General features: G+C 42.0%; 1 protein-coding gene across 18 annotated transcripts in view; it reads left to right on the top strand.

Moving 5' to 3' along the window:
• Positions 1 to 311: 311 nt before the first annotated feature.
• nrxn2a (neurexin 2a) overlaps positions 312 to 27875 on the top strand; it is a 166881-nt gene continuing 139317 nt past the window's right edge. For 17 of the 18 annotated variants that reach the window (XM_078787869.1, XM_078787866.1, XM_078787872.1 and 14 more), the window contains exon 1: positions 4491 to 4920. The gene's annotated coding sequence lies outside the window, so the exon portion shown is untranslated. Of the gene's footprint in view, positions 467 to 2568; positions 2638 to 4490; positions 4921 to 27875 lie in introns of those variants that run through there. The other variant, XM_078787855.1, reaches the window with a different exon arrangement.

The following is a 27875-nucleotide window of genomic DNA, read 5'->3' as shown; positions in this document are numbered from 1 at the left end:
AATCCACCTTTCTGTGGTTGGATATCGCACAATGTTTTTAGTTGGGAAATAAATGTCTGCTGTAAACGCAACAGGGCGAACTAAGTTAGCTTTGTTGGAGTTTTTTTGAAGCTTACAAGAAAAGTCCTCAATTATTTATACATACACTTGATATTTTAGTAACCATTTTATCTTCTCAAGGGGCAATACTATAGAAGTGAGAATTCCATTCCAATTTATAATCCATTGTACAACTTGTATAGAAGGATAGATTCAACACCTCACTGTCTTAATCCTCTTGGGCATGGAATTTACCAGATCTCTACAGGTTCTATGCTCTTCCATTTAGACACCTTGTGGTCCTCCACCTTCCTCCCTTCCTCTTGAGGATGCCCCCACAGATGCTCAATTGGGTTCAAGGCTGGTGACACACTTTATCACTCCATCACCTTCACCTTTGGCTTCCACAGCATTTGTCATCTTGGAGGTGTGTTTGTGCTTGTTATATTAGAGAACAGCTGTGTGACCCAGTATCCCATGGGAAGGTATTGTGATCTGCTTCAGAATGTGACTACATGTTGAAATTCATATTTCTGTGAGTGAACCGTAGCTCTTCAGTGCCGACAGCATTCATGCAACAACAGACCGTGATGCTAGATTAAGCCTGCTTGAGTTTTTTTTTAAACACTGGTAGTCCTGCAAAACACATTAGACGTTACAAATGCTGTAGAAAACGTAATGCTAAAATGCTAAAGCTACTTACTGTGGGTGGAATACATTAATACGGACTGTTTTCGCAGGAAACATGAATTCCAAAGAAATGCAGCTGAATAGGTGCAGATTCTGGAAGAACTGGAAAGCTTTCTGTGCTGGTTATCGTGTGTAGCTTCTCTACAGGAGTCCACAACTCAATACACAGTGCTGAAAAATGAGCATACTAAGTATCCTTTAAGATAAGTTATGCCTTATTAGTCCCACAAGGGGGAATTTCATTTTTACAGCATTGAAAGTAGAGCAGATAAAGTGCAAAAAATAGAATAGTACAAATCAGAAGTTTTATACACTATATACATGTAGATTAAGTCACAGGTTTACAGTATTTCATGTTTATTGCATGCTTAGTTGCACAGGATATTTGGAGCAGTTTTTATTATACAGTCTGACAGCTGTAGGAAAGAAAGACCTGCGATATCTCCCCTTCACACACTTTGGATGTATCATCCTGTCACTAATGGAGCTCCTTAGTGCAGTGAGTGTGTGTTGGAGAGGGTAAACAGTAAAGGCAATATTTTCACATTAGTAAACACTGCTTAATTTGACTCTTTCTGTATTATTGTACAGTAGCATGTTTAGGCTGTCAACTAGTTGGGTCTGTATTAGCTACACCCTTTGTTGGTTGTTTCCAATAAGGGAAATCCATTATGCCTCGAAGACAAACATAACCAAATTTGAAAAGATCAACAAAAGCAATCAAAAGTCCGTACATAGGATTTATAACGCCCATTCTCTTGGCGTGTTTCTTTCTTTAACAGCACACTAACAGTTAGAAAGGCAATGTAACTTTGTCGTTTTTATTGGCCTGAGAGTGATAGCATCCCAGGGGGAGGAAAAATGGATAACAGCCTGATTGACTGAGCACAATTGTAATTATGTGCAAGGAAATAAAACACAGACTTGCATTATCTGTACTTGGCTGCATGAGGGTTCAGTATATGATAGTTCCGCCTGACCGCTTTCATTTAAAACATATCTGATGATGCGAAAGTTGGCAGTGTTGGGCAAAGTGGAGCTTTGATTAGAAATGCTGTTATGCTCATTATTGTTATGCTCATTATCACTTTGACAATGACGTTTTTCCAGTGTTAGCTGGTCCATGTGTGTGGCATTCTCAACCTGAGGCTGATGTTAAGTGTTAACTGGGAACTTATCATTTTTAAAGATAGCGATCACGTCTTGACCACCAGACTGGTACTAATACTTCTGCTCAGCTGCCTTGACGGTCTCAAGCTGTCGCTGTAAACTGTAAATCCCACATTTAATGTAACATTTTCCAAGTACCACTGAAAAACAGTACAGCCACATAAGTATGCTATATGTCAGCTGTGCCCTCAATGCGTTTCAACTTTTCTCCAAGCCATGTGCGTATTTGTGATGATTCTTATCTTGGTGCAAAAAAAAAAAAAGCCCTTGACGGTTTAATCCATTTGGAAGATTGAAAGTTTAAGTGTGATCGTATTCCAGATCGTGTGAGAAGGCGAGGAAGAAAAACAATTTACACAGGTTTTCTAGAATGGCCCAGTATATCGAGAAATAGTAATACAGTAATCTCTTGTTTATCGTTAATTAGGTCCAGACCTGCAAAGTTATTTATACACAGAATAATTTCCTAGTTATAGCACAGAAAATCTGTTTACAACCTTCCAAATATGTTATTTTTGGAACATTTTTAGAGCCCTCAAGACACAAAATAACACCCCTATAGTCATATTTATGCTCGTATTACCCAATACAGTAGACATAATAAGAGTCAATAAACCATTTCAGACATAAATAAGACTTATGCATGTATGTGTTACATATGTTCCCCAGGGGAGCAGAGTGAGTGGCAGACAGGAAGTGATGTCGTGGATTCAGAGTGGAGTTTCATCCGGCTGTGAGGTATGACCGCAAGAGGAGGCTGTGTTTTTATGAGGGATTTTTATGAGGCGTTATTGCGCCTGTTGTGAAATAATAACAGTCTAGTGATTGTGTGTGTCACTGATCATTACGGTAACATTTTAGCATAAAAATGCACATGTTTTGACTAATAGTAGCACATATTCAAGCACAGGACAGCATGATTTAATCAATATATTTTTGAAAAATAATCTAAAAACTCACAATGTATGACATTACAGTATATTACAATAGATATCTAAAATGTATATATTACATATCATTTGGATTTAGAAATATATTTTAAACATGTATATTCAATAATGTATCTTAATTTTCAGATGTGGTTGCCAAAGTATCCACCCCATTTACCCACTCATGCTGAATTGTTTTTCAAGAGGGGAAAAAGAAGACGCATTTGAACACATTCATAATTCATACGTCATCCACAAAATGCGAGACAGCTTTGACTTTATATCTCGCAGGGAAGGCTCAGGCCCTTAAAAGCACACCTCGGCAGGCTTCAGGGGGTTGTGCTGTCACTTAAAAGGTAAAATATTCTGCTAAAATAAAACACCAAAAATCTCCCATCTGTAGCCAGCTACCATAGGGTGGTTGTTGTATTGTGTTATCATGTTAGAGCACCGTTTGCTCTACTGTATTTACCAATGTTCTTTTTACCCTTATCTGTGCTTTGGTTGGTGTGTTTGTTGGTGTTTCTGTGTAAATCTCATGTGAAAAACTGCACTGCAGTCCCCCTAGATGCTCTTAATGGAAATGTGTATATGCTTAGCCCTGAAGGGGATGGATGTGACTTTACAGAGTAATTCCAATAGCATACTTCATAATTACATTTGAAGTGGTTTCCATCTACACAAATTTTCTACGTTCAACCTTGGTGGCATTTCTCACCTGGCATGTCATTTGGGACGCTGTATAAATCTAATTAGCGCCAACAAGAGCTTTATCCAAAATTCTGCCTTTGCAACAATATAAAAGAGAACAGGCATTCTCCAAGGTTTCTATCACCTGGGCATCAATAAATATATGAAATATGAAATATGTCACTGGGATTTTCTGTGTTAAAAGTGAAATGGTTGCCAAATGCACAATTTACAGAGGATGTGTTTGAAACATGGGTTCACATTGCTGCTCAAGTCTCGGTATATAAGTGACATCCCTCGCGCACAAGCAACCTTTTTTTATTACAGTATATCTTCTCAAGAGACAATACTGTACAAATGAAACTCAGGTTAATTTTAGAGTAGTCACTGCGCAGCTTGTATAGCAGTATCCACTGAAAATGACTCTAAATAGCTAGCAGCACAATAATTGTTCCTTGCCTCCGGTCAAGTACAGAGACAATGATGCTAGCATTGCACAAGTTACAGTTCATTGAGAGAAACAGGAATTCCAAATCCGAATTTTGGGAAACTGGATTGCATGTGAGTTTCCCAACATGGCCGAACCTCCAAGATAACAATAACAGTCTTGCTGAGGAAGGTGAATGTGATGTGGTGGCCAGGTATGCCCAATCAAGCAGAAAACTGTTGGAGTGCATGATGTCATCATAGAAGATGGAAGTGGACTTTGGTCGCAGTTCTGTTGAGTTTGGTAATGTTGCTCACACTAAATATTGACAATTTTGACACAATTTCAACATGTGTTGCCAGCTATTTAGGCAATAATGGTGACTCTATACTGTCATACAAGCTGTACACTGACTACCCTTAAGTTGGAACAGAGTACATTTCTCAAGTATTATCCCATGATGCATTATCTCTACCAGACGACCCATCTAATAGGCTGGAAGGTAAACATACACCCTATGCTTGCACGCCTGTCGAATCCCTCAGTACCGACGGTCCTGCTTGTTGGTACTATAACAGCCAGCTGAGCTCCATTGGTCCACAACGGCTGACCGCGCCCTCAACCCAGCTGAGCTACCTCGCCAACTATTAGCATCAAGTGTCAGGGGAGAGGCGGCCCCCGATGCTGAGGCTGATGATGAGGATGGGGAGGAGGATGCTGCGGAGGAGAGGAAGCATCTTTGTCTGCACGGAGCGGCTCAGGGCTTCCCTTGCTCTCGCCTTCCTCCACACAGAGCAGATAAGAAAGAACGCTATGCCAGTCTGAAGATTAACATCACGTTTTTTTCCATGTCTGCCGCTTTTATCTCATCTTGATACAGGATTTTTCTTCTTTTGTGCTCAGTTTGGCTGGCCGGAATACAAAAAGAAAAACAAAAAACCTCGCTTATGTGTCGGATCGCCGGATGATGCACAGGTAAATGACACCGCACACCTCCCACACTCAAGCCGCACAATGAGCCTTCTTAATGAGCTCTCGATGACAAAAACACTGCCGGTTATTTTATGGGGAAATGTGTGTTTTTTCAAAGTCACCAGTCCGGAGTTGTTGTTATTGTTGAGGGCTATTCCAATTCCGCTAATTATTTGCACTTTTTTTCCTATGAGATGTCTCCTTGGCGGGGAACTCGTGTCAAAAAAGCGATACATTGTCCAGTTTTAACTACAAGGCAGATGTTTTCTTATCAGTGATGCCGGAGAGGCACACTCCCCCCCACCCCCCCACTCCCCTAAAAATTGAGCACAAACAAGGCTGAGGTCGCTTATTAATTGCATGCCGGAAGACATGCAGTCAGTGCACGGTGGTGGTGCTGCTGGATGATGATTTGCATCAAGGCTGCAGCCACCAGCAAAAACTGGAGCCAATCACTCCCATTGTGTGCTGATTGTGTTACTATAGCTTCATTTGGCCTAAAAGTGAGGTGAAGGTGCTGCATGCACCCCCCTTCAAATGCTGCTGGGAGCATATTTATTATTAAGAGGACCGACCACCTCCAAGATATGTAGATAAAGATCCAACCTGTGTTTTTTTTATAGCTAAAATTAGGAAAACTTCTGTGTGGTAAGAATGAGACAGCTGCAGGCCAGCATGTACGCCCCCATAGGACGCTTCTGCTGCCTCCATAGTGTCAGTTCAGCAGGGTGGGCCACTTGAGGAGGCGTGCTGTGGAGTTTGAACACATCCAAATAATTTTTTTTTTTGAAAAACATCACATGTCAATCTGCAGCTGACAAGTGTGGGTGGATGTAACAGGCTAAACTTCCTGATTTTATAAGAAGCTGTGTATGCGAAGCTTTGTATGTTGCTCACTAGCCACTAAACCCAAAGCTAATAGAGCAAATATAAGACAACCAGTGTATTATCTGTTTTTTAATGTTTTCAATATTGAAATAGGAGTGGATGCCTGTATCATATTTTTTTTTTGGCTGCTCAACATTGTGAGAACTCTGGTTTCTTAAATTCATCATCATTACCCCCCCCGTCACCCGTGCATCTCCCTAGATCACGTGCGTCTCTGTGAGTGACAGGAAAAAAAGCTCCATCTCATTTGAAGGGAAGTTGCTTGGCGCCACTTGTTGTTTTGCACATATATATCTCCAGATCGCGAATATAAAAGGATGTCTTATATTCAGGTCAATTCAGTAATTCTGTTTGTAGTTTACTATCATACTGTGTGTTGTGTCTAAAATTTTGATCTTCTCACGTCACCACAATATTAAACACTCCGGGTGCTACACAAGCCGCAATTGTATTTTTAAGTGCTCATTGGTAGTGTAGTGTTTCACATCGCTAACTTACTATATCTCCATGTCCCATTCACAATCACCCTATGATTGACTGGTGACCATAGTGCATCGTTCACCCTCACTTAGCTGGGATAGACTCCACCCCTGAAGAGGACAAGCTCTACAGAAAACTGATAGACATGTTATTAAATGAGTTGTTACTTAATATCTCTCTGAGAGTCAATCAGACTGTGTATGCTATGTGTTAAGTATTTTTTTTTTGTGGTCATCAATCATAAGGCTTACATCCCTCACATGATTCCCCGATGCACCCCCCTACCCCCCGCTGCTGCGGCAGCTCCTCTGATATTTGCTTTGCAAATTCTAGTCCCAACGACAGCACATTGCATTTCATGAGAGTGAGGGAGAATTATTCACAGGGCCGCGCTGATTTCCTGTCCACCTGAATCGGGTTACAGGAGCAAGCCGGCACATTCCTTCATCGTCTTGCCTCTCTGTGTAGTTGAATTGTATTTTGCATCTCAGATCTGTTGCTGAGTACAGTATATCGATATTGCTTGTCTGAAATGTTGATTGTCTACCGGGTGTGCTCAGACACTTGTTTAAAAGCTATTCTGCTCCTAAGTGTGCTCCCCCCCCTTAAACGAGAGCATTCTTAACAGTGAAGCAAATTCCTGCAATGCTGAGAGTGTGAGCATGTAGTATTGTTGTATTTTTAGCTGGCAGTATAACAATCGGCGTTTCTTTTTGTTGAACTGCATGTTTTCTTCCCAACAGTCATGCTCATGTATATTTTCAGCTCACAACAAGGGCTGTGTTTGTTGTTTTTGCTCATGTCAGCCCTAATCTGGCACAAATACAGGATTTTACCAGTGCAGTGGCACCTTTAACACTCCTGTCATCTGATTCACCAGACAACTGTCATCATAGATGCTTCCTATGACATTTTTGGAGATGTGTTAGTAATTTTGATGATAACAGTTAAAAAAATAAGGTCAGAACTAAGAGTGTTTATAACACAACAACCTTGTGAAAGTCTACTAAAACATCTACTTAGCGGTACCTTGGTTTTAGAACACACCAGTTTTTGTATGATTGAAAAATGTAGCAACATTTTTTGCTGAAATTTTGCCTTGTTTCTGGTACACTGTCTTGGTTGTCGTACAATATCGTTCATAACAATTACATAACAATCGTATTTTATGTTTTGGCGTGTTGAATTATCCATCCTTTTTCTATACCGCTTATCCACACTAGGGTTGCGGGCATGCTGGAGCCTACACCCTGGTCTGGTCGTCAGCCAATCGCAGGGTACATACAGACAAACAACCATTCATGCAGTTTTAAAAACAATGTAGATGTTTATTCAGCCGTCTTGAATCACACATCCAACACCAAAACTCGGAGTGTCCAATATTACGGCGTCCTGGAAGGCTCATTCATTTGGCTAACTCAAATGAGGATGTTGCACAAAGTAGTTCATTTCCCCAGACTTGAGTGCCCTAAAAATTAATCGGTCTTGTCATGTTTAAATTAATACACAGCGTGAGTCCAATTGTGTTCCTATCATGTATTTTTTTACAAAACGTGCCTGTTAGCTCAAGGTCCACCCAGAAGTTATCCTCCCCTAGCTCTGTCGCCCCTCTATGACATCATCACTGGTTGACTGTGTAGTTTTTTGCTAACTAACACAGTTATGCCACATGGCTCTTCTGTTTTTATCGAGTACGGCTGCAAAATAACCAACAGTGACACAAAATAAAGATAAATACGGTAAAACATTTTTTAAATTTAAGAAGCAGGTGTCGTCAGTGTGGTTCTCGCTTCATTTTGTCAACGAGTCTTCAGTCAAGGAAATAGTGAGCTTCCATCCATCCATTTTCTATGCCGCTTGTCCTCACTAGGGTCATGGGAGTAAAATTAGCTTGTTTATTTATCCCGTTTATTCATAATTTATTATTATTTCTGGGTGTCTGGAATGGACTCATTGGATTTGCATTGTTTCCTATGGGAATTTCAGAAACCCTGTAATGAATTGAAATGAAAAACGAGGTCCCACTGTGTCCGTAACATTTTTTTCCCCCTGTTTGTTCTTAGGAGGGTTCTTTAATGTGGGATTTATGGATTCTTCAATTGTGCATTATTTTTATGGCATGTACAAAACTCAACAGTTTGCCATCTGGTCCTTATTTGCATGGGTAAGAAAATAAATCCAAATAAAGCAGAGTTTTGTGAAAACATGAGAAATAGGCAGAAAAGGCATTAAACAAGTATTGTGCTGAATCATAAGCATCCTGTGTAGTGTTTTTAGAAAAGATACATTGACGGATGTCACTTCATTCTTAAAATGCATATGTGGCAAAACAAAGCAAAAACAACTGGAAATGCTGCAGTGGGCATGCCAGGCCAGTAGTAAAGTATACCACTTTAAGAAAGAATCTCTATTCACATTTTTTTTTTCAGTAAAAAAAAAAAGTAGCATGCAAGTCTAACCTCTAAATCGCAAGCCTTCTTGGATACTCTCCGCCTGCGTATTGCTGCATTTTTCATCAAGCAATGCATTATTCACAGAGGAATTAGGCAAAATGATGAAAAATGTAACGTTAACAAGAGTGGAAATCCTGAATCTGCGTCATTATCCGTGACGCAAATTTTAATAGCTTGTTGCCTGGCATGTTCAAAGAAGGGGTGACAATTGGAGTAGTCATCTTTTGTGTAATCCTACTAACTAACAAAAAACAAGAGATATTACTATAGAGTGGTGATAAAGAGAAGAATAAAATAAGGTAATGAATTGTGTTACTTCTAATTTACTTTGCTGAATAGAATTTGGGTGTATGGTACATGGTTACTCTTCATTCAGCTGGGTATTTGGACTCTCTTTAAGCCACTATCTCTTTTAAATTAGCATAGCAGCTGCTGAGCATGAAAAGCAAATCATATTTGAAATTAAGATACCTCACACAAAGGCAGCAGCCAATATGCAAAGAGAGATGGATGATTGGATGGCATGGGGCAGGAGACTGTTGGAATTAATCGCGGACCAGAGTTGACATAGTGTTTGTGTGTGTGTGTGTGTGTGTGTGTGTGTGTGTGTGTGTGTGGTGTGTTAGTCAGTGACTTGTGCATGTATAGTGGCGAAGTAGAAGGTTAAAGATATTGTGTGGCATTGCGAATTGTGTCGCTTCCTCTCTATCATAGCCCAGCAAGGTCACATCCACAGACTGAATGTGGTGGCCCTGGCCTTTTCCCTCTCCTGGCTCTGGCAGAGGAATGGGGCCCGCGGACCACTGCTGCTTCTAATCAGGGCTGACGCGTGACTCAATTGCATGCCAGCTGCACAGCCAAACAGGGATTATGTCCCTGGATGGTGAAGACACAAAAAAAAAGGTCACCGTTGAGATCTTTGTCTCTCTACACCTTGGGCTAGTTCAGGATGTGTACTTTATTTCTAAGGGGCGTTGCTGCAATAAAATAGCCCCATCCACAAAATGAAACACATAGCCAGGAGCCCTGAAGTCAGAGCTGTGACACCCGCAGCGTGCGCTAGGTTACGTCGCAATCTGGGTCATTATGCCACTTGTTTTCCGGAGTGGCTCCGAGCGGCCACTGTTTTGTACAGGCCTCGTCTGATATCACCATATATCTGCGGACTAGACGCTGAAATTGCCCGTTATTTTCACCACAGGTGTTCCAGTAGGCGGAATGGAGCGAGGTCTGTAATTTTCTGTTAGCTCGATCCTACTCAGGATTCAGCCAAAGTTGGCACATTGCGGCCTGTCAGACAGGGAGACGCGATGATGGCAATGTTGCTGAAAAGCTCCAGTGTTAGTCACTGAATTTAGGCTCGGCAAACACCATCAGACTTCTGATTTGTACCAGGCATTATAAAGAACATATTGTGAGATTGAAATGGATGTTTTGGCCTGTGCATGAATTATTAAGGAGCAATAATATTCTGCTTAACTAAAGGTATGTTGTGTTATTTCGGTACATCTGACAGCCCAGGAAGTAGAATGAGGAAGAAGGGTAACCTGAACCTTCCCATATCATCAAGCCTGGTTTCAGCTCGCATGTAAATTGCTGCACTTCCATCGTCCTGCTGTTCAGGAAACTGGAATATTCAATGCCAGTGTAACTGCTCTAGTGAAAGCTGATTGGCTGTAACAGAAACACATGTAGTCTCCCACCAGGAGCAGATGCAGCTACGGGGCCAAGTCTAACACCTGGTACTAGGATGTCCCTGCTAGTTTACTGGCTGATTTGTTTGCCCTTTTCTTGCACCTGCCTTTCTTCTTGCTGGTTAGGCTCTGTTTACATACTTGCTAGCATCAGTGCACTCGTGGGTGTGCTGCTCCGAGAGTGAGGTGCGGTCAGGGGCATTGCGGGTGTGTTTGTCTTGCAGCCATTGTCTCACAAAGGTATTACATTCCTAAATGAAGATAAAGAGGAAATTTGAATACAATATCATGTAGTTAACATATAATTATGTGAATTTACTGGTTTATTTATTTTGAAATATCGTTACAAACAAGGACCTGAATAATTCAGTTTTCCCATTTTGTATTTATGTAATTAATTAAAAAAACCTTCCTATATTTATGAAAATCATGCAGCCCAACTTTCCATTCTAATGTATTTGAAACGGTAAAATGTAGCAGTTGGCAAAGTGATGCCCATGCTTGTGAAATCGTACCATTCCATACAATTTCCTACTAAATTCCCATGAGAACACAAGTCATCAATCCTGGTTCAGTTCAGCGAGCATCGGGCCAATTCCTGCATCTCCTGTTGACAGCTCTGCCTCCATAGTGTCAAGTCTGGATGCCCTTCTTCCACATTTCAAGACAAGATAAGCAAATGCATTTCACTTAAATACGAAAATACTAAATTCATCCCTTCATTAGGCGAAGTAGCATATTGTCATCGCTTACATCCAGACATAAAATCTGTGGACATGCCAACAAGTGTTAATGTTGTGTGTTCTCCGAAGGTCACATGCTGTTACAGTGACACTATTTGGACTAAAGGTGCCCCCCTCATTTCCTTACAGGCTGTTAAAGAGGCTCTTTTCATCCGCATTTGAACATCTTAGAGACTATTATCATACTTGTAGTAAATATCAAGAGACATCTAAGGGTGAAACAGAGTTAAAACACACCACAGAATGAAAGACAATATTGTACTACTTCTAAGTAAGTCAAACAATGCGGTGAAGACTGACATTAATAATTAATTTATGCAATAATTGCAATTATTAATTCGAATGCACTTCCAGACCAATGGATTATTGAATATACTGTACCTAATAATGGACTTCCACTCATTCAGTCACTGCCATTTTTCAAAAGCAACAATTTTTGATGATTGGTATATTGTGTCTAGGGCTATATATACATACATGGTGTATATACCAAAATAAATATTAGACTCTCTTCTTTCATCTTTCTACTGTTTTCTGTTCTTTACTAATCAGCAGTAGAACATAGGGAAGTTTCAGCAAAATACCAGTTCTCAACCAAAATAGGGACAAAAAATTATTTCTGTGAAAAGATACATTTCCAGCATAACTTTGACTTTGACACAAATGCCGTCATATATTTAGCCACAATGTATAATCAACTGCCTCCATCCAACCCCGTCTTCTGCATCTGTCTCTCTCACACCAACTACCCTCATGTCCTCCTTCACGACATCCATAAACCTCCTCTTTGGTCTTCCTCTACTCCTCCTACCTGGCAGCTCTAAACGCAGCATCCTTCTACCAATATATTCACTATCTCTCCTCTGGACATGTCCCAACCATCTCTAACTTCTAACATGTAATGTCCCTCTGATGTACTCGTTCCTGATCCTATCCATCCTGGTCACTCCCAATGAGAACCTCAGCATCCTCATCTTTGCTACCTCCAGTTCTACTTACTGTCTTTTACTCAGTGGCGCTGTCTCTAAAACAACATGGCTGGTCTCACCACAGTTCTCCTTTCCTTTTGCTTTCCTTACCTTTCCTTTCATTTTAGCTGAAACTCTTCTATCACACATCACGCCTGGAAAAAAAAATCAAGAAGATGGATAGATGGGTGGATTTGAAATGTTTTTCTTCATTAGGTCTAACTGATTTAAAACAGGACCATTGTGTCTTATACTGATTCAGACAAATTAAAAAATGTAATCCAAGCTAACCCTGCATATGCAGCTGAAAAGCAAAACATCTACTGTGTGTGTCCACTAAAATCCTAAATTCCACATTTCTGTTGGTGCTGAACCCATACAATATTTATAGTAAGATTGTTTCTAAATAAATCCCCTTTAGTCCCTTTTTAAAGCAAGCCTATATAAAACAAGCACACCTTATTAAACTTAACATATGTGACTTGGCAGTTAATGAAAGCACGTTAAAGCTTCCAGCTGCCTTCAGGTTGCACCATTCTATCATGTGTGGCATCACGTTCCCTCTCAGCTTCATCCATCGTTGTTATTGTGTGACAGCTTGAGGAAAGGAAGCCGGAAAAAACCTGCACCGTGAACCAAAATGTGCTCCGGCAGCATTATCAGTGCCCGTAGAGACATAAAACACAATATTACCTGCCCGGCATATACATTATGCAGTTACAAGACTCAGAAGGCGGCGAGAAAACAGGGCTCAAATCTACTACACAGCAAGAAATAGATAGATAGATGCAGTAACCACTGTTTGCTCTAGTTTTTGGCTGTCTGTCTGTCACTGTGTGTTGTTCATAGTGAATGGGGGCCAGATTTGTGAGGAACTAATTACTATTAGATTCGTTTAGATTGACCTTAATTTGTCCCTCAGTCGGGAAATTTACATTACATTTTTTTTTAGATTATTACTATTAATTACCATTCCATGTGTCGCACCAATATCTGACATACCAACGTTATGTCGCAATACTTCATTACCGATACTGATATTAGCAGCAGCTCCTTTCTTTCTGGCACAATCATCCAAAGTAACAAAGCAAACAGTAAAATATGAAACTCACAATCAGTGAAATTATAAACTAGCCTCTTTCAGACCGCCCCTGGTTGCTTATTATTTTGCTGCAGGCATGCTGTGTGTGACTCAGGGTGATTTTTTTTCCCCGAGGTGTGATATTAGAATATAATAAATATTCAAGAAAGAGGCCTTGCTCCCCCTTTGCAAATTGAGTATTTACAATCCGAGGGCGGATATACTGCGCAAATAAGCTTGTTGCGGTGTGGAACACGACGTCATCACTCATGCACCGATGTCTACTGTACATTGGCAAAAGAAACAATACCGATGGTGTTGTTTGACTGCTACTACAAAGTTTGTACGTATTTTCAAAAAAGTACTTAATCTCCCTGGTAACTAATTACATTTATGAATGAGTAAGTCTGTTACTAATTCAATTACTTTTGATTCAGTTACTTGACTCTAGCCGTGAGCTAAAACACAAGGAAGGCAAGTAAATGCACCTTGACAGACTCGGTCAGATAAAAGCCTTTATCTATGTCACATGACACAACATACAGCAGCAAGTGACAGCTAACTTTGAAACAATAAATAAATAATAAATACCCCGACTACAGCCAGGCCAGTAGATTTGGATTTACATCAAATCAGTGGTGCTTCCGAGGTCTCTTGCTATCTGTATTGCATATCTTTCAATGAATCTTTCGCTTTTATTCCAGACGCCTCTGTCTCAGACACAGGCATTCATCTCTCCCTAATATCCACACAGCTCTCCCAGGGGAGCAATGGCAGCATGATGTAGTATGCAGCTATGTAAAGGTACGTTTACATGACAACAATGTTCTAAAAAAAAAAAAAAAAGGACAGTTGCTTTTGTATCACGTACAGATGACAGTATTGTGAAACAGCAGTGTCATTATCACTCCACACCAGTAGTTGGCAATGCCATTGCACATAGACCTACCAACTGCTTGTTCCAGTGCTCTCTCTGTTGGTGTATGGGTTTAGAATTTGATGTATGGTATATTTCCCTGAGGTATTCCCTCCTCCATGTTGTTGAAGTGCACTAGAAAGGCTGAGGTTGCAGCAGACAGCAATGTTGTTCCTTCTTTCTAAATTAGGTTTTATTGAGCAGGGATTCAATTGAGAAATTATGTACACAGTCGTCTCTCGTTCCAGATCGGATAAATTAATTTAGTAGGGGTAAGGGCCATTGTTAATACATGGAATTAGAGCTGCAATGACGATTAATCAATGATCAGATTAATTGATTATTCAATTAATCAACAACTCTTTTTGTAATCGAATAATCATTTTGGGCTGCACGGCGGAACGAGTGGTTAGCGCGCAGACCTCATAGCTAGAAGACCAGGGTTCAATTCCACCCTTGGCCATCTCTGTGTGGAGTTTGCATGTTCTCCCCGTGCATGCGTGGGTTTTCTCCGGGTACTCCGGTTTCCTCCCACATTCCAAAAACATGCTAGGCTAATTGGTGACTCCAAATTGTCCATAGGTATGAATGTGAGTGTGAATGGTTGTTTGTCTATATGTGCCCTGTGATTGGCTGGCGACCAGTCTAAGGTGTACTCCGCCTCTTGCCCAAAGACAGCTGGGATAGGCTCCAGCACCCCACGACCCTCAAGAGGAAAAATGGTAGAAAATGAATGAATGAATGAATGATTATGTTATTTAAAAATGTAGTGTTAATCTCCTGATGTCAGCTTCTCAAAATGTGACTTTTTTGATTTCCTTAGTCATCCAAAGACCTACAATCTTTGTGTTCTGATATTTTACAAAGTTCCAATCCGATCTTCAGGATCTGCCGACCCACTGTATTTTGAAGATTGGATAATATCGGCTTGCCCCACGAAATCGGGCTGACCGGTTGCCGTGTCATGTTCGTGACAAAAGCCACACACTAGCATGCTAGATGTGTTAATGTGCAAGAAAGCTGATTGCTACTCGACCCCTGCCCCTCTCATGAAGAAGAAAACTCAACACCACCATGCAGACATGTCCTGTGAAGTTTCACTATGGACGTTGGATATTAGGTTCCGTAGCTACATTTTAAAAATAATTGTCCAATTAATCGGTTATTTAAATAAATCATAGCTAGAGCATAAAAAACATGTTTATGACTTTTAAAATACGTTTTTTGCCATTGTTAAAGCCCTGTTGACATGAACTAACACCCCTATAGTCACTATAGTCCTGTTCTCTGGTTACACCACATTGCTAATGCGCAGACTACAGGATCACTGCATGGCCACAACAGACGGCCACTGATGTAAATATAAATATTCACCAAGCAGCGGTCAATTCAGATTCACTGATTTACTTTTTAATGTCATTGGCTGAAGCAGAAAGATACAATGCTGGAGTGGCCACGCCCAGAAAAGTAGACATCCTTTTTCTTCATGGCTTCTTGGCGTCTCCCTCCGTTTTACTTCCAAGAATACTTATACTGTCCCTGCCCACCTCAGGTCAAAAAGGTAGTCTTTGATGTCTCCATCCGGCTTGGTGTTACCATAGCAACTCATTCTGTTCTGGTTTGCTGTGGTCTTTTTCCACTCGTAAATACTGCTTAGCATCCTTGTGTGACTTTGACAGTATAGTGGGATTGTGTGTAATATCTATTTGATACTGAATATATACAGTTGCATCCTATTATAATCAATATACAGTGGAACTTTGGTTAGTGTACACCACGGTTAGCCTGTTTTTTGGTTAATGTAAAAAATGTATGCCAAAATTTTGCCTTGGTTTGCACACATTTTCCGGTTAGTGTACAATATGGCGCGTGTCCTGTCATTATACATACACTGCGTGGGTCCAACAGTGTTTTTAATGAATTTTTAATACCAAATGGCCTTTTTAGCTGCCTATTAGCGTCCTAATACATGGACACAGGAGCCGGAAGTCAGCTCTGTCGCTTGTCTATAGTGTTATTAGCGGCTGACTCTGTACTTCTTTGCTTAGACATAAGTGTTAGTTACATATAGATGATTGATTTTAGCTGTTACATAACAGTAGCATTAAATAATTGCACAAACAGAGCAGCTTTTAATGGTTTGAAGGTTCCAGATTCTTGTTTTCAGTCAAAAGCAATGCGGTAATCCTCCTTAAGACAAGAGGTTAAAGGTGCCAAGTCCCCCCCCTTCCTTCCTTCTTTCACCTGTCACTTTAAGGTGGATGGCAGTTTCACACGGATGCAATTGATCATTGAGTGGCATACCAGTCTGGGTTTGAATCAAGAGATTTTAACAGCTGCCTGGCCATCCATCCGTCACGCTGATCTCCACTGTGCCCGACGCGGGCCTGTCACACAAAGATGGCCGAGTGACGGCGGCGCAGGAGATGTGTCGTAAATAGTGCGGCGGCCATTTATTTCCACCCTTCCTCCTGTCTGCAGGCATCAGTCACGGGGAACAGATTCCTGCTAATTCATTATTGTATATGCATCACAAGTCTCATCTAAGCAAACTCAATCTTATCCTTGCCTGAGGCGGCTTTGTCCATAAAGTCTCCAGCATCTTACCTGCGTCAGGAGGCTGCACGTCAGCATCCGTGTCAACTCTCAATGGGTCCATGTGGAGTGGGTAGCACAGGTTGTGGAAATTGAACTCAAGTCTTTGTGGTGCCCTCTGAAGTGCATGCACACATAACTGTGTGTGTCTGTGTGTACATGTGTGAAGGAAGGCAGAGGCAGCGAGGACGCTCGCTCGCGCCCACTCCCGGTTTTGTCTGGTGGCATTCTCCTCAGGATGAGATGTGACAGCGCTGGATGATCTAATTGTGTATGTCATAGCATAGCCGCTTATTAACTGGGATTTCAAGGGCAAACATTCCCATCACTAGCGGTATACTCCATGAAAGGGAAAGAAAGCTTAAGCAAGCGTGTTGCCCAAATGATGGATCCCATGCATGCACAGGAGGAATCGCTTGTCTCCCCTCATTTTTCCCTGTACACATTTTAGGAATATTTTTGAGGATGTTCTTTATGGAACATGGATTGATGCAGATTATTCTTCTGGAGGATGACATCACAGCAGTAATTTTAGTCCTCTTTCTGAGTTGAGTGGGAAGGAAGTGTCACACGTAGTCAAACTCAGCTGAGCTTGCGTTCAACATGGGTACATTTTACACCATTTGCATGCTGGCAATTGTGAAGAGGCACTTTCCAATAAGTACAAGTTGATCTTTGCTACACATCCCTACTGTGTATGTTTTTAGAGTTTTAATTCAGTACAGTTGTATAATTCCAGCTCCAAAACGTTCCCTTCAGGTTTAAATTGACATCATCTCTTCTCAAAGAAACTCAACCCCTATGGGCTTTTCCTAGTGGCATTAAGTAGGCGGTTTAGGATTTTTGTCAAACAATTTTCTACAAAAGAGAGAAAATCGGGGGTTAGTTTATTCTTGATGCATGATATTAAACCTAATGTACCCAAAAGGCAATCTGCATCGTGACCATCATGAGCAAGGATGTTGCATTATTTATTAATTCATTCATTCATTTTCTAACGCGTATCCTCACAAGGGTCGCGGGGGTGCTGGAGCCTATCCCAGATGTCTTCAGGCGAGCGATACACCCTGGATTTGTCACCAGCCAATCATATAGACAATATATAGACAGGGCACATAGACAAACAACCATTCACACTCACATTCATACCTATGGACAATTTGGAGTCACCAATTAACCTAGCATGTTTTTGGAATGTGGGAGGAAACTGGAGTACCCGGAGAAAACCGAAGCATGCACGAGGAGAACATGCAAACTCCACACAGAGATGGCTGAGGGTGGAATCGAACTCGGGTCTCCTCGCTGTGTGGCCTGCGCAATAACCATTTGTCCGCCGTGTAGCCGATGTTGCATTAATTGTTCTTTTTTATTTTTAAGAGCAGAGTTGTATTTAGCAGATTGGTTTTCCCAAGAAGAGTTCTGACAGACACACTTTTCTAAGTCCTGCTTGCATCATCAGGCAGTGACTAAAACTCTGAGGTGGCTAAGCTCATACCTGCGCATGAGTCACGCCCACGCAGGGGCGTGTACTCCTTCCTGATTGGATCAGTGTGTAATTATTTGTTGGCATTCAAATGGTTCCAGCTTGTGTCAGTCATGAGTGCATGGGTGTATAGTACTGTGCAGGCGTGCAGTGGGCGTGATAAGGTTGCCAGGCAACCTGTCTGTGCAAAAGTGCAAATGAAAACAGTGCTCTAGACAAAGCAATCATGGAACAATTCCACATTATCTAGTACATTATCTAATTCTAGCAACTCTAACAAGATTCAGCAGCTTGGACAGCAATTTTTTAAACACTCCATTTATAGAAAACCACTTCATGTGCAGACAAGTTTGTTGTTTCACAGGTACTGTTGAATGTTTTTAAACAAAATAACATTGGAACATGTCATCATTCATTCATTCATTCAGTTTCTACCGCTTATCCTCACGAGGGTCGCAAGGGGTGCTGGAGCCCAGCCAATCACAGGGCACATATAGACAAACAACCATTCACACTCACATTCATACCTATGGACATTGACAGGTAAATTCTGTCTCTTCTTAAAAAAAATGACGGCCAACACAGAAACCTTTCTAGATCTTCCAGAATCTGCACATATTCCAGCTGTATTGGTTTTCCAAAATGTATTATTTATCCCACCCATGGCCTGCCTCTGGCATGCTCACTAGCTGTGAGCAGCTGATAGCTTGTACAGCTTGTACTCAGGCATGCCCATATAAGAAAGCGTCACTGTTTCACTGAAAAAACTGTCTGAAACCGAGCCCTAAATGTCACTCAGGGCTCACTTCCCAATGTGCAAACCTAAACTTTGTTTACGTTCAACACGAGGATACAATATTCCAACTACATTTAGACATACAGCTTTTAGAGGTTAGAAAAGTGGAAAAAGCATAATAGGTCCCCGTCTAAAATCAATGCATAAATTACTCATGTCCTATATTCTTTATTTTATGAGCTGTGCTATGATTTAAATACACTACTATTTAAAATTTACCTGACACTTTTGTGTATTTGTAAGTATTGGTATCGGCTAGAGATCGCTGATACCTGCTGTATATTTTACTCAGTGTTGAATCAGAAAATAAATCAATGGTATCACACATGAATAATGATGAGGGCACACGCACCAAGCACAAAACCACGAGACGAGAACGCAACCACAAATTATTCTTACCACTGTATGAACCGCAGGGTTGAAAGTGCGAGGTTTATATATTGACAGTAATTATAAATTATAAATGACTTTTTGATGATGGCGAGATGGAATTCAATGGTGTTGTTCACCTTGTTTAGCAAATTGCTGGCACCATGACGAGTTTGTTATGTGTAATATTGCATAAAAACTGAAGCAAAATGTTTTGCAAAAACTGAATCATATGGAAACTGGGGCTTACGAAGGTTACCAAGTCTGCTAGGCACAGTGAAGTTGTAGTAATGTTGGTGGTACTACTCAGTTGATGTTACACTTGCTGTACTGTTGTTTGCAATGAACTCACCAGCGCTAGCTGGCTTGCAAAGCTCCTCATTGCAACTTTGGTTCTCTTGCTGCCAAGTTAATAGCTGTTAATAAATAGAGACATTTTCTTTTCCACTTTTGCATAATCATTATTAAAGTAAAGAATACATTTGTTATTACATTTTTCAGAAATAACAATCAATGGTAGCTTTGCAATGAGCATGGACGATTCATTTGTATTGCTTTGTAGCCTTTGTATCTTGTATGCTTTTAGTATTAGTGCTATCAAAGGTATGGACCCTGACAGATGAATTTCAATAGCTACAAAAAATAATGGCAATGAAAGAAAAGAGTGCAACTGTGGTGCACCCAAGGGGAGTGGGGGATGACTCTGAGTCTGAGATGTGGCACTGTGGCAGCCTCACAGAGGGGAAACTAGTTTGACATAGCATCTCCTCTGGTGCCACCTCGGGCCAAGCTTTTATGTTTTTTTTTGCCCCACTGGTTGTGAGGAAAGTAATCCATCTATCTATTTCATCGAGTGATTCATACTATACAGTATATGTATATGTATATGTATATGTATATGTACGCATATGTATGTATGTATATATATATATGTATATATATATATATATATATATATGTACGTGTATAGTGGTGTGAAAAAGTGATTTCCCCCTCCCTGATTTCTTTTTTTGTGAGAAAATGATTGCCTCCTAAACCTAATAACTACTTGGGCCACCCTTAGCAGCAACAACTGCTACCAAGTATTTACGATAACTTGCAACGAGTTTCAACATTGGAGGGTTTTTCCACCATGAAGCGCCTTTTGAAGAATCTTTTTAAGATTCAGGTCAGGAATTTGCGTAGGGAACTCCAAAGTTTTCATTTAGTTTTTCCTCTGCCATTTAGAGGTGGACTCTCTGGGACCGGATATTCTCCTTTAGGATTTTTTGGTACACTGTAAACCCGTAGAACTAAAAAAAAAAAAAAAAAGTGAGGCAATCAATTGCCACATTTTTTTCGAGTTCATAAACTCAAACATTTGAGTATATCAGAGCTTTAATATTTGGAGTTGATATTAGATATAGTTTTTAAATTTTGGGGTGAAGAGAGAAAAAGCTTTCTTTTTCGCATTCTCTCCGCCATGCTTTCTCCATTCTTTAATTTTCGTTCTCATTTCAACTCTTTCCATAGGAAGAACCTACACAGTACAAATCTGATGCAATGGATTTATTCTTAATTGATTCTTGGTTTGATTTATTCATGTTTAATAGATACTTTTTTTTTTTTTACAAGTAACTACGAATTCTAAGTCGGTTACACAAATCTTCATATTCATCATAATCATCAATCATATTAATCAACAATTACAAGTTAAATAAACTGAAAAGACAGATAATGCAACTGGCAATCAACATTTATAAGTAGAACTTTTAAGAAAATTTACACCAATTAATTATTTTGAGCATTCCGATTTACAGTGTCTTAAGTTGTATGTAAACTATGTTTTTAAGTTAATCTTACTTAATATAGCCATAGTTCAATTTCATCAAAACATATTAGTTAAAAGTACTCAAAATGGAACAACATGTTAAATGAACTTGACGTAATTAAGTTATTAGAACTTTTTTTAAGAACGTTGAGTAGGCATAACTTCATTTATTTAAGTACTTTGAACATTCGGGTTTACAGTGTAGACAGGTAGAATGGTAAAACCTTTTAAGACACAAATGGAACAGCTAGTTTAGCAGCAGAAGCCGGAGGTGCTGCTCCTCACTATTGCCTGTTCGCCATTATTAGTATCATAACATGCACTAGCTAAATAGGGCGCTCTTTGAACTAAATAGTAAAGACAAATTCTTCTGACACAGAGAGCGAGGGCTGAGTGAATTTTGATGATGGATACGTATGGGCTGAGTTCCTTTCTTAATGAAGCCTTTGTGGCCCAGCCTCATAGCGACCGTCTTAGCTGATAAGGACGGCGATGCTGAGCCACCGATAACAGCAGGTTGACTGTGCATTCAGCACAGATATAGACATACTTGATGACGCCTGCTTGTCTTCTCCAAATCTCTTTTTTTTCAAAGGCAACCACAGTAAAGTGCATCTCTGTTTTTATGGTGCAATGTAGTGAGCAGACGTGCATTGTATTTGCTCCTGTACTACACCTACAGAACATTTGCATTTACTTAATGAGGTAGTGTGTGCACAAGTCTGTTTATGCTTGTAGCAAGTGTTGTGCACTTAGCTACTCAATTACCTGGCTTACTGGTTTGTGAAAATGTCAGCTGTTCCAATGCCCCGTGCCACTTACTTCCAGCACACATTGAGACTTTTTAAAATGTATTCTTATGCTAGCCCGTCGTGTTTTTAGTACTGTGCCCCAGAAATAAACAAGCTGACTGTGGCTGTAATTGGTAGTTATTTTTATGAAGTTAATGTTTTTATTTATCAGCGGTTACGTACCCTACACAGGCCACAGCATGAGGCACATTTGTACAATGTAAACAGGCGGGTTGAAACTACAGCTGGGCATAATAACTGACTAAATGTTTACTTCTATGGTTCTCATACATTTTACAGTATGTACCACCAGTCTAAAGTAGTTTGTTTTGTAAGTACCAAACTCCATATTGCGTCACTATGTAGCTTCAAATACAGTATTTGACTTGTACTCACAGGTGACTTGTACCGTACAATATTAGTTCAGCGTAGTATTGTATGATAGCTGTGCTGAAATTTTGCCGAACAACTGAAAACCAAATCAAGTTCTGGGATCAAATATTCAAAAACCACCCAGATTTTACTGATAAAAATATGAGAATGCACAATATGACTGACACTGTTTGTTTGTTGTCATGTTTGTATTTATTATGGTTGTAATTTGCAGTTGTGAAACAAAGATAAGAGTCCTGAGTATTACAAAATGCAATAATATACAAATAATATACAACCATAAATCATACTAAACCATGATAATATACATATTGTTGAATGAATTGTTTGTTATTATTGTTGTTAAGATCGAATTTTGACAGCTCTTGTGGTGGATCATCATTAGATCAACCAGCAGAATATGATCTGATGATGTGAGTTAAATGGTGAAGTGGGTGAAGAAGATGAGAATAATGACAGTTGTGTTCATGATTAAGGCGGGCTATGCCTGACAGCGGCAGTGACTCGGCGGCTGTTGATGAGCATGGTGATTATAACGCTTAAGCTTCCAGCTGAAATAATAAATAAAAAAAATCACAACTTTTGAGAGCATGGAGGGGGAGGGGATCCATAGATAGAAATCACAATAACGTTGATCATGTTTTTTTTTCCCTCTTGCTTGTCACCCAAACTTCATTCATTCTCAATTCACGAGTCGGTAGGATACTGTATTGATGACATCCGTGTAGCCAACCATTTGATTGACATCACTGTAAAAAAAAAAAAAAAAAAAGAGGAGGGGGTGCATTTGCAAGAGCTGTTATTGACACCACAATTGTCGTCAAAACCAAAATAACCCTTCTGTCATCTGACAGCCACTTGTGTTTTGACACAAAAAAAAAACCAACATCCTTGGATAATTGAAGTCATGCCACAAAACCCGAGATGACTACATAGCCCGTCATAAAAGATTGAGTTGTATGGATGAGGTGTCCTCTCAACCCTGCAAAAAAAAAGGATGGAGGGAAAGATGGAGGGATGGAGGGGATAACATGTAAGATTCATAGAGCTGGTAGAAGGAGAAAGGGAATGTTCTTTGCAACATGACATACATTTGGAATCAGACGCAGTCATGCACTCGCTGCTTGAAATGCAAGCTACATGTATCTGAGAGTTATCAGTTTGCTGCTAGTTTGCACAGTTTAAAATAAATATTACATTTGCAGAACATTGTACTTAATATCCTTTGTCTGCTTAAAAATACTTAAAAAATGCTTTGATTATCATTTTAAAGTTTGACAAGTGCTTAAATGTCCTCCTTCTGTCACGCCCTGTGTGGGTTTGCACGTGACAGTTTATGTTTGAGTTCTCGGTCTGGGTTTTGGTTTCCGTTTTGAACTCTTTTTGTATTGGACTTCCTCTTTTGCCTTGTCTGCCTTAGTTGCCGTAGTTACCCACACCTGTCCCTAATTTGAGGATCTATTTAGTTCAGGTGTGTGCATCTCCCCTTTGTGGGATCATTGTTAGTTTGTCCTTCTGCTGTCTGAGTTGCCTTTTTCCCGCTGCTACAATTATAGCTAAAATAAATATTATTTACCTGCTATTGGTCCTGCTCTCTGCATCCTGGGGTCGCACCGCAACATTGACATGCCGCATCGTGACAGAATGATCCCACCATGTGACGACGACCTCGCGGAGAGCGATTTTCGGACCTGGCAGCTCCTCAAGGCCATGGAGGACGAGGAGATGGCGATGCCGCCATGGGAGATGGACTTGGCGCGCGGTCCGGACGACATGTTCGTCGCTACGGCGTGGCTGTATCCCGGACCCACCGACGACGCTCCAAACCCTCCACGACGCCGACGCAAGCCGCGGTGCCACAGAGCGGCGCCTGAGGTTCCCAAGACCCGGCTCCCGTGCCAGGCTGCGTGGCATCCCGGATTCCGCCTGTGCCCAAGCCGCGCAGCCCCAGGGGTTCCCAAGACCCGGCTCCCGTGCCAAGCTGCGTGGCATCCCTGATCCCGCCCGTGCCCAAGCCGCGCGGCTTCAAGCCTAAACAAGTGGCTGCGGCCGGGACTGCTGACCTGGAGGAGCCAGTGACCCTCCTCCAAGCCTCCCTCCTCCCTTCCCTGGTTTCGGCTCCCTCTGATGACGGCGTCTGGGATCCGCCTATGAGAGGGGGGGGCTAGTACCACCTGCTGGGCTACGCTGGAAGCACAGCCCAGCCTGCCAATAGAAAGGGAGGATGGCGCCACCTGCGGGGGGAGTGAGGAGGCACAGCCCACTCCACCTGCAAGACGAGGAGCAGGGCTTGCTGGAGCAGATGGAGAGGCTCTGGCAGGGACGACACCTGCTGCTTCGCCGTCTCCGCGTCAGGGCCGGAAACCTGCCGCTTCGCCGTCTCCGCGTCAGGGCCGGACGCCTGCTGCTTCGCCGTCTCCGCGTCAGGGCCGGACGCCTGCTGCTTCGCCGTCTCCGCGTCAGGGCCGGACGCCTGCTGCTTCGCCGTCTCCGCGTCAGGGCCGGACGCCTGCTGCTTCGCCGTCTCCGCGTCAGGGCCGGACGCCTGCTGCTTCGCCGTCTCCGCGTCAGGGCCGGACGCCTGCTGCTTCGCCGTCTCCGCGTCAAGGCCGGACGCCTGCTGCTTCGCCGTCTCCGCGTCAGGGCCGAACGCCTGCTGCTTCGCCGTCTCCGCGTCAGGGCCGGACGCCTGCTGCTTCGCCGTCTCCGCGTCAGGGCCGGACGCCTGCTGCTTCGCCGTCTCCGCGTCAGGGCCGGACGCCTGCTGCTTCGCCGTCTCCGCGTCAGGGCCGGACGCCTGCTGCTTCGCCGTCTCCGCGTCAGGGCCGGACGCCTGCTGCTTCGCCGTCTCCGCGTCACGGCCGGACGCCTGCTGCTTCGCCGTCTCCGCGTCACGGCCGGACGCATGCTGCTTCGCCGCCTCCGCGTCAGGGCCGGACGCCGCCTGCCTCTAGACTTTCTGCCGCAGCCCAGGTTCTGCACCCAGGGCGCCCCCCTGAGGAGGCCTACCCCGCGCATAGTCGAGGGCGCCCCCCAGAGAGTGCTTGCCACCTCCGCCGACCCAACCATTCCCTCCATCACTTGGAGGGGTCTTGCTGGCTCCGCCGGGCCTGCCGCCCTGGCCGGCCCCCAGAAGGGTCCCGTCGGCGACCCACCTCCGGTCCCCCCACCACCCTTCCCTCTGAACTGTTTCGAACGTCTGGGATCCGTCCTTGAGGGGGGTGTACTGTCATGCCCTGTGTGGGTTTGCACGTGACAGTTTATGTTTGAGTTCTCGGTCTGGGTTTTGGTTTCCGTTTTGAACTCTTTTTGTATTGGACTTCCTTTTTTGCCTTGTCTGCCTTAGTTGCCGTAGTTACCCACACCTGTCCCTAATTTGAGGATCAATTTAGTTCAGGTGTGTGCATCTCCCCTTTGTGGGATCATTGTTAGTTTGTCCTTCTGCTGTCTGAGTTGCCTTTTTCCCGCTGCTACAATTATAGCTAAAATAAATATTATTTACCTGCTCTCTGCATCCTGGGGTCGCACCGCAACATTGACATGCCGCATCGTGACACCTTCACTACATCCATAAACCTCCTCTTTGGTCTTCCTCTACACCTCCTACCTGGCAGCTCTAAAAGCAGCTTCTACCAATATATTCACTATCTCTCCTCTGGACATGTCCCAACCATCTCAGTCTAGTCTCTCTGACTTTATCTCTAAGGCCTCTAACATGTAATGTCCCTTTGATGTACTCATTCCTGATCCTATCCATCCTGGTCACTCCCAATGAGAGCCTGAGCATCCTCATCTCTGCTACCTCCAGCTCTGCTTCCTGTCTTTTCCTCAGTGGTACTGTCTCTACACCAAACAACATGGCTGGGCTCACCACAGTTGTATACCTTTCTTTTCATTTTAGCTGAAACTCTTCTATCACACATCACGCCTGATACTTTTTCCACTCGTTCCATCCTGCCTGCACACGCTTCTTCACCTCCTTTTCACAATCTCCATTGTTCTGGACTGTTGACTCCAAGTAGTTAAAATTCTCCACCTTCTGTATCTCTTCTCCCTGTAACCTCACTTTTCCACTTGGGTCCCTCTCATTCACACACATATACTCTGTCTTGCTGCGGCTAATGTTTATTCCTCTCCTTTCCAGGGCAAACCTCCACTCTTCTAGCATCTCCTCCTCTTGCTCCCTAATCTCACTACACAATGTCAGTGTGGTAATATTAAAGTTAGTTACTGACACTTTCCAAAAGCCCTTATTTTCATGTGCAGTTGATTTTGAATCAACTTTTGCAAAGAACAATGTGAACAATGTCTGTTTATTATTACTTGTAGATAGCCTGAAATGACCACTATTTGTTTTCCATTGCAAGCCTCAAACTGCTGTAATTAGGGAAATCAACACAATAAAAGAAAATGAAAAGGCCAACTGCAAATCTCTTAGGTGTCGCCAACAGAATTTGTTCCAAACCAAAACTCTGCAATAATGCTTTTTATAAGCACTTAGTTTGCCATTGTAAGAAGGCTTCAGCTGGGCGCGAGCGAGCTAGCAGCTTGTCGGAGCAATGGCACACAGCTGAGCAGCCTTCTGTGGCTTCATCCTGTGTGCTGCAGGGTGGAGGGCGGGTGCTGTCCTTGTAGCTGAGCTGCATCACCCCAGGCACGAGCACGGCCTGAGTGACAACCCCATGCTGCCTTTCGCCTGCTTATATTTGCATGCATGTCCTATTTATATACGCTACTTTCATTACAGCAGAATTTGTACTGCAGTTTCTTTTATTTTTCCACTCACAGAAATAATTGCAAATATATCCATCATGTTTAAACATCAGAATTTCATGATGTCCATGGGCTTCATTGACTGCAACGGATTTTCAAAATGGTGCACGCATTTATAGTGTGTGTTTGGACAAAATGCTATAGCCTTAGGATCTTTAGTATTAAGAATTGTGGTTAAATTTACATTAACAGTCAAATGTTTGGACACACTTCCTCACAGCTGCTATAAATGAGGTGTGAGTTTTACTTGTTATAACATAATACCGTCTCATTGGAATGTGACAAAATGAAATGTCTGTTATATTATATAGATATTATCTATAATTTATACCTTTGTAAGCTTGATAATACCTTGATAAAGTCTATTGAAAACACTGAAAGCACTTGACGTTGACCTTTGGAAAATGCATGACTCCTTAATGGAATCTAGTGCAAAGTTGCATTCTAAATACCAACCTATATACGAAGATAATAATGTTCATGTTTTGAGAGGTATAATACATGTTTGCAGTGGCCTACATAAAAGAGTAGACCCCTGTCATATACAATCCTGGTCAAAATTTTAAGAATAATTAAAACATTGCAACAAATTATATTTTTGTTGGTTTTTAAGGACAACCAGTCCAGGGTGTACCCCGCCTCTCACCTCTAGACAGCTGGGATAGGCTCCAGCATCTCTGGGTACTCTGGTTTCCTGCCACATTCGAAAAACATGCATGTTAGGT

Source organism: Doryrhamphus excisus, linkage group LG21 (genome assembly GCF_037039965.1).
Source record: "Doryrhamphus excisus strain RoL-2023G ecotype Guam linkage group LG21, RoL_Dexc_Guam_v1.1, whole genome shotgun sequence".
Taxonomy (NCBI): domain Eukaryota; kingdom Metazoa; phylum Chordata; class Actinopteri; order Syngnathiformes; family Syngnathidae; genus Doryrhamphus; species Doryrhamphus excisus.
The sequence above is the reverse complement of the archived record's forward strand: the minus strand, read 5'-3'. Positions and strand labels throughout refer to the sequence as shown.